Source organism: Elephantulus edwardii, unplaced genomic scaffold (genome assembly GCF_000299155.1).
Source record: "Elephantulus edwardii isolate Elephantulus edwardi_28Jun2011 unplaced genomic scaffold, EleEdw1.0 scaffold00423, whole genome shotgun sequence".
NCBI classification, from domain to species: Eukaryota; Metazoa; Chordata; class Mammalia; order Macroscelidea; family Macroscelididae; genus Elephantulus; species Elephantulus edwardii.
The window spans coordinates 486,362-493,867 of NW_006400173.1; the positions used below are offsets into that span (position 1 = coordinate 486,362).

Below are 7,506 nucleotides of genomic sequence, written 5' to 3' on the forward strand. Positions count from 1 at the left end.
CCCAGCTGGAAACAAAGGAGGACGCTTCAACAATTTAGACCCTCCCAGAAGAGCTGTGAGTGAGCATTAACATTACTGGTAAGTATATTCATTTTCTCCTGGACACAAGAGCCCACTATTTGGTCCTAAAAGTCTTCTGAGTTCCCAACTCTTATCACTATTTCTTAGTTGTTTCAACTGATGGAAAACCTCATAAGCAGTTCCTTACTTCATCTCTGCCTTGCATGCGGACTTCCGAGTTGTAAAACAACCCAGTGGTAGATAGAATTTGCTCCAGGACTTAAGAACAATAAATGACATAGTTAAGCCTCTACATCTTGCGGCTCCTAACCTTTATACTATAATAGACAAAGTGCTAGTCAATAGGCCTTTTATTGTAAAAACTACCTTCCCTCTGTAACTTGATTTGTGCCATGATTAGAGCCTCTACTTGGGATATTATTGCTTTTTAATTTTTGACTCATGTACTTTTAACTTTTTAGTTGAATTTGTGTCTTCTAGGCTGCAACACTTCCATGTTACATCTTCAAGGATACGAACATGTACGGCTAAGCACAATTGATAACAGTGTACCTAAATTCCAAAATCAATCTCCATAGTAGTCTATGTGTTTCCTCTTGCCAAAGGGGCCCTTTAGAGTAGTGAGAGAAGATCTTCACCTTGAAACCTACAGCGTCCCTTTTCAGCAGGAAGTATCTAAGAGAATACACCATCCCCTTTTCCTTATGAATCAGGGTGAAGTCTCTCTCAGGAAGGAGTGATAGGGAATGACAAAGGACACACTGACAGGGGAGATTAATCAGAACTGGCTTTGACAAGCACTGTGGCAATTGGACAATTAAAACAAACTTTCAAGGCGGGGAAAAAAAGAAGAACGAACTGGGGAGGAGGGTAGAGAAAATAGTGCAACAATGAAGGAATGAAAACCTGAAATCTCTGTAAATGTTCATTAAAATGAATAAAATTTAATAAAAAAATATTTAAAAAAACAACATTGAAAAAAAATGGGAATAGAGGGCCATTTCCTCAACATAGTCAAAAGTATATACATAAAACCAAGAGCCAACATAATTCTCAATGGATAGAGATTAAAGGCATTACTTTTGAGAATAGGAACTAGGCAAGAATGCCTATTATCGCCTATCCTATTCAATATGGTATCAGAAGTCTTAGTGGCAGCAATGATAAAGAGAAGGAAATAAGAGGTGTCCAAATTGTCAAAGAGGAGTTAAAATTATCGCTATGTACAGATGCTATGATAGTATTCTTTCTCCAAGTTCATGGGGCTTCCAGATGCAAGCTATTTTGGAAGTGGATGCCATTCCTGCTTCCAAGCTTGTTTTCACTGGGGAGCCCCATCAAACACTGTCCACCATGGGTAACCATTATTACATTTGATACATCAAATACACAGTGTTCATCCTCACAGCAACCACGAGTTATTTCTGTACAGCAAATGGACAGATCAGTGCTATGCAAATTAGAAGAATATTTGACCAAAAACAATGAAAGCAGTCCTGAGGGCCACAGATTAAAATCACCCACCTTTGGCTTGGTAGCATCACTTTCTGTCCACTAGGCCAACAGGGCTCTCTCTATGTTGTTGTTGTTGTTGTTGTTGTTAAGTGCCTTCAAGTCATAAACGATTCACAAAACCTTGAACACTACTGTATATAGTCGATCAATTCAACAAAGTGGCAGGATACAAGATCAATAACAACTTACAAAAGTCAATTGGATTTTTCTACAGTGACAAAAAAGAATACAGATATGGAGCTGAGGGGGGGAAAACACAAAACACCCATCACAATAGCTAACCACAAGACTAAATACGTAGGAGCAAATCTTAGCAACACAGGAGACCCATTCAAAGGAAATTACAAAACATTACTACATGAAATAAAAAGATAAATGGAGAAATGAAAGAATATACCATGCTCATGGGTGCTGTTGCCTTTAAGTGCCATCGAGTCCAGTAGTACTCATAGTGACCCTATGAACAAAAGATCTGAACTCTGTTCTGTAAATATCTTTGTTTCTCTAATGTTCATAGAGTTTCGAAAGGACCGTTGTTTAAGAAGTGGATGCCAATCCTGCTTCCAAGCTTGTCTTAATATGGGAGCTCTACCAAAAGCTGTCCATCATTGGTAACCATTATGGCATTTGACACACAGTGTTCAGTATCAGAGCAACCCAAGTTATCTCAGTACAACAAACTGACAAACCAGTGTTATACCACTTAGAACAATGTTCTTTCCAAACACAAACGCTCATGGATTGGAAGACTCAATATTGTGAAAATGACAATACTACCAAAGGCAATATTGAAATTCAATGCAATCCCAATACAGATACCAATTCCTTTCTCCAACAAAATGGAAAAGGCAAATTCCAATTTCATCTTGAATGGAAAGAAACCCTAAATAAGCAAAGCACTCCTGAAAAAGAGAAACAAAGTTGGAAGTGTCTCACTCCCTGATCTCTAATCTTACTACACAGCCTTGATGGTCATGACAGCTTGGTACTGGTACAATGACAGACACATAGATCAATGGAATAGAATTGAGACACCAGAAATTAACTTGTTTATGGATGGTCAACTGATTTTTGAAAAGGAGAATACGTTAGAGGAAATGAATGTCTCTTTAACAAATGGTGTTGGCAAAATTAGAAAACTATGTGGAAAACTCAAGCAAGACTCACATTTTACACCATACACAAAAAGCAGTTCAAAGTGGATCAAAGTCTTGGGAGTAAAACCAAGGTCTATAAACTTCATCACAGAAAACCTTGGAAGAACTATAGAAACCCTAATCCACAATGTGAACAATCTTCCAAACATCTTGAAGAATCTACAACCAGGAGAGAATAAAATAGATGAATAGGACCTTTGAAGAGTCAAATACCTATGCACATTAAAAAAAATAAAAGTCTGCAACAGGGTAAAAAAAAAAAAGAAAAACCACAGCCTGGGAAAAATATACTTGGAATGATAGAATTCTGAACATTCAATGTTTTATTCATTGCAAATACCTTTTATAAGAAACTTAAATGTGGTCACGTGGCAGCACGGGTGGGCAGTGGACCGGGTGGGTGCGCTCGGTGTCTGTCCGGGGTCCCCGGTGACGTCTGTCTAGCCTCATCACTGGCAGAATGTCCCTGGCTGCTTACTGTGTCATCTGCTGCAGAAGAATGGGGACCTCTCCTCCCTCGCGCACAAGTGACACATACTGGCAACACATCAGAAATCTCATCAAGTTGACGGGCTCCCTCATCCTGGGAGGTTTGTTTTTTACATACGGAGTTCTGGCCCTGAAGAAGTCCTTGACCCTGGATTCTCAGGTAGTAGAACAAGAAAAGATGAAATCGTACATATACGTGAATGCGGGTTCCTCGGACAACACGGACAAGCAGGAAGTCACATACCAGAGCAGTCAGCAAGAGCAGTCAGAGTCTGGCTGCCCAGAAGGGTGGATTGTGGTGTTTGGGAGGAAATGGACTCCCTTACGCTGAAAGTTTTGGGAAGGTTCCTTCAGCCACGGTGGAGACGTTCTGCTTAGAAGCGATTGTAAAACATTCCGAGATACCCACGCACTGTGACAGAATTGAAGCGGGCGGCGGCCTGCAGCTGCTGCAGAGGCTGTACTGGCTGTACTGGGACTGCCCGAAAGTGCAGAGGAACATCATGCGTGTCGTCGGGAACATGGCTCTCAACGAACACCTGCACCCCGCCATCGTGCGCTCAGGTTGGGTGTCCCTAATGGCAGAAGCCATGAAATCTCAGCAAATCACAGAGGCCTCACATGATGCCAGAACACTGGCCAACCTGGACCGGGAAACCATGCAGGGGAAGTACGAGGGCGGGGTGTACATGCTGAACCCCCAGTGCCGCACCAGTCAGCTCATTAATGCCTATGTCCTTTTTATTAATGGCCTTCAGAATGTGACTCCAGCAGGACTGCTAACAGGTCCTCGTTGACAAGGACCCAGAGGATGAGAACAGGTACACCACCTGCTGGCCCAAGACGTGGTTGACACGGGACTGCCCTGCCCTGCGTATCATCTCCTTGGAGTATGTCGCCAGCCTCAGCGATTGGCGAGCACGGTGTCCCATGGAGAGGAAGTCCCTTGGAAGCTCCGATGGGGATCAGGGACTGGCCACTTATCTGGGTGTCACACGGCATGGGGGAACTTCTTGTCAAAAAGATGCTGGTGGAAGCCGCCAAGGAGCTGGCCATGAGCGCTCTGGTCAACAACACCAGGAAGATGATTTTCTACAGCGTCCCTCACCACGGGTCGCACCTGGCCGAGTCCTCCGTCACCTACCGCTATCTCCTCTTCCCCTCACTGGAGGTCAAGGAGCTCAGCAAGGACTCCCTGGCCCTGAAAGTGCTGCAGGACGACTTCCTGGAGTTCGCCAAAGGCAAGGACTTCTAGGTACTCAGCTTCGTGGAGACGCTGCCCACCTACATCGGGAGCATGATCAAACTGCACGTGGTGCCCGTGGAGTCGGCAGATTTAGGCACTGGCAACCTCATTCCTGTGGATGCCAACCATTTGAACTTTTATAAGCCAAAGACAGAGGACGCTTTCTGTATCAGCGTACTCTCCAGTTCATCCACGAAACTCTAGCCAAAGACCTTGAAAACTAACCACTGTCCAGTCCCCTCATCACACGATGTCCTCCTCTTTCCAAGCCGAGAAGTCTAATGAACACGGTGACTATGACACCACAAGTCTGGAATATTCTACAGCCTAGAGTTTGCTGTACCCAGTGCGGGAAGCAGAAAACACCACTGTAGACTACAGATGGGGTAGTATCTGGTAGCGGAGGGCCTGGGCTCCTCCCACTGCAGACTCCAGAGCACTCAGGGCACCCCTCAGCTGTGCCATGCGGGTGGAGGACCTCTCCCGGCCAGCGGGACCCCAGGAGGAACACAGGCGGCTCGGCTCCGAGGTCCCCTGAATATACCCCGGAGTGCCCTTGCGTGGAGGAAGAACTGGTGAGGACAGAAGTGCCAACCACTCCGAGTGCTGTCAGCCCACGAAAACACGGCCCAGAAAACTGCCCAGCATTTCCTCAGTGGATGCATTATCCCGAGGGCGTCAGCTCCTCACGTTACTCTCTCGGCATCACTGAGGGCAAACCTTTCCCTTTTTTTAACAAAAGCCTAGTTCGTGCTCATTTTTTTTCCAGCTCTCGCTGCATGCGCTGATTACTCGCCCCGGGTAAAGATAAAGTGTCTAATGCCTGCTTGACGGGAGTGTGAATAAAACTAAGCATCTGTCTATTAGAGATACTGGAATTGAGAGTCTCAGATTGCCTCTAACAAATAAGGTGTCCTTTCCGGCTCATTTGGGGATTGTGTGAATTGACCTCCAACATGTGAGAAGCAGGAAATGGTGAGGAGCTCTTTTGTTTCCTCCTGTAACAGTTGTACTGAACTCCATATAGTCGACGCCTTTACAGTAAGACTTGGTTTTTGGTATATCCACACTTGTACAAACATCACCACCATCTGATCTCAGTCTAGTTCATCTTCTCTAAAGGGCCTTTGCACCCTGCCCCCTTCCCCCATCCCCTTGAGGACGTTAATTAGCTGTTGGCTCCATGGCCTTATCCCGGACATTTCCGGTACGTGGAATCAAACATCATCTGCCCAGTTGTGATGCCTTCTGAGCAGGTTTTCAAGGATCAGCCGCCACGTGTCGGAACCTCTGTCTTTTTACTGTCCACCCGGAGGCTGTGCCACGTGGCATTTACCCACTCTTCTGCTAACGGACATGCATGTTCTTGAATGCTTTGCTCCTAGGAATTATGCTGCTGTGAAGACTCAGAGGCAAGTGTGTGTGGACACACGCTTTTTATTCTCTTGAGTGTGGATGTGGGAGTGGGACTGCTGGCTCCCACGATGACTCTGTGTGGGGTGCGTTGAATGGTGGTGTGGAATGGGATGGCCAGAGCTGTAGGAGGAGTGGGGGATCTGAGGCCACACTCTCACAATTGCACTGCTGGCGCTAAAACTAAGGACCCCAAGACTCCTATACCCTAAGATTGCCCCCTAAGGATGATTCAGATGCATGAAAATGGGGTCCCTACACTCTTCTCAATACCTGACAACCAAGCCATCCTGTGGTAGACATACCCTGTATTGTATGAGAAGGCTGGGGTAAGTAAGGATTTAACCGTGAGAAATGACCAGTATCACAAGGACTTCTGAATTTTGTTCATACAGCCCCCTCAAGTTGTAATTCCTGGACCAAATGTGAAGCATGCCTTGCTGAATTTTCATCTCTTTGTTAAAAGTAACTACATTAATGTATGCTTTGGGTTTTATTGATATTTGGTATTTTATGTTAATAAATGTAATTTTAAAGGTTAAAAAAAAGAAATGTAAACGCAGCCTATACATGTGGATTTCTATTTGATTCATAGGAATCAAATAGATTAAATTTGCAGAAGTTCAATACCAGCTGTGAAAACGAGGCCAGGTGATGATTGTGGAACAGACCACCAACTACTCATATGCAAGTTCAAGCTGAAGGTGAGGAAAACTAAATCAAATCCATGGGAACAAAAATTTTACCTTAAGTATAACCCACTCAAATTTCAAAACCATCTCAGGAACACGTCTGAGGCCTTGAGCAACAATGAGTGTAGATCAAATGAGCTTTGGGAGGATATCAAGGACATCATACATGAAAAATGCAAAAGATCATTACAAAGCTGAAGAGGAAGAAAAGACAAAGAGGGATGTAGATGAGACTCTGAATATTGCATTAGAGTGCTGAGAAGCCAAAACTAAAGGAAGAAATCAAGAAATTAAAGAGCTGAACAGTAAACTTAAAAGGACAGGTCGGGGTGACAAAGCAAGATACTATAATGAAATATGTAAAGAGCTGGAGGCAGAAAATCAAAAGGGCTGAACTCGCTCAGCATTTCTTAAGCTGAAGGAATTGAAAAACAAATTCAATCCATGAAAAGCAATACTTAAGGATGCTTTGGGCAGAGTGTTAAATGATCTAAGAAGTATTAAAAGAAGATGGAAGGAGTATACAGTCACTGTACCAGAAGTAACTGGCTGACACAAAATAATTTAATGAAATAACATACAGCAAAAGCCTGTGGTGATGAAGGAGGAAGTGCAAGTTGCTCTGAAAGAAATGGCAAAAACCAAGGCTCGCGGAGTTGACAGCATACCAATTGACATATTTCAACAAACAGACACTGCCCTGGATATGCTCACTAAGTTGTGCCAAGAAATCTGGAGGAGAGCCAGCTGGTCAACTGACTGGAAGAGATTGATATTTCCTCCCATTCCAAAGAAAGGTGACCTCACAGAGTGTGGAAATTGTTTATAATTATTATTAATATCACATGCAAGCAAGATTCTGCTGAAAACTATCCAAAAATGACTGTAGCAACACGTCAGTAGAGAACTGCTAGAGGAGCAGGCTGTGTTTAGAAGAGGTCGTGGTACTAGGGATATTGTTGTTGTTGTTGTT

At 44.0% G+C, this 7,506-nt stretch overlaps 1 protein-coding gene and 1 pseudogene across 1 annotated transcript in view; one reads left to right on the plus strand and one right to left on the minus strand.

Annotated features, from left to right (window-relative positions):
- Positions 1-7,506, minus strand: part of HDX (highly divergent homeobox) — a 572,582-nt gene that overhangs the window by 214,321 nt on the left and 350,755 nt on the right. The window lies entirely within an intron of this gene.
- LOC102844750 lies at positions 3,383-4,652 on the plus strand (annotated as a pseudogene).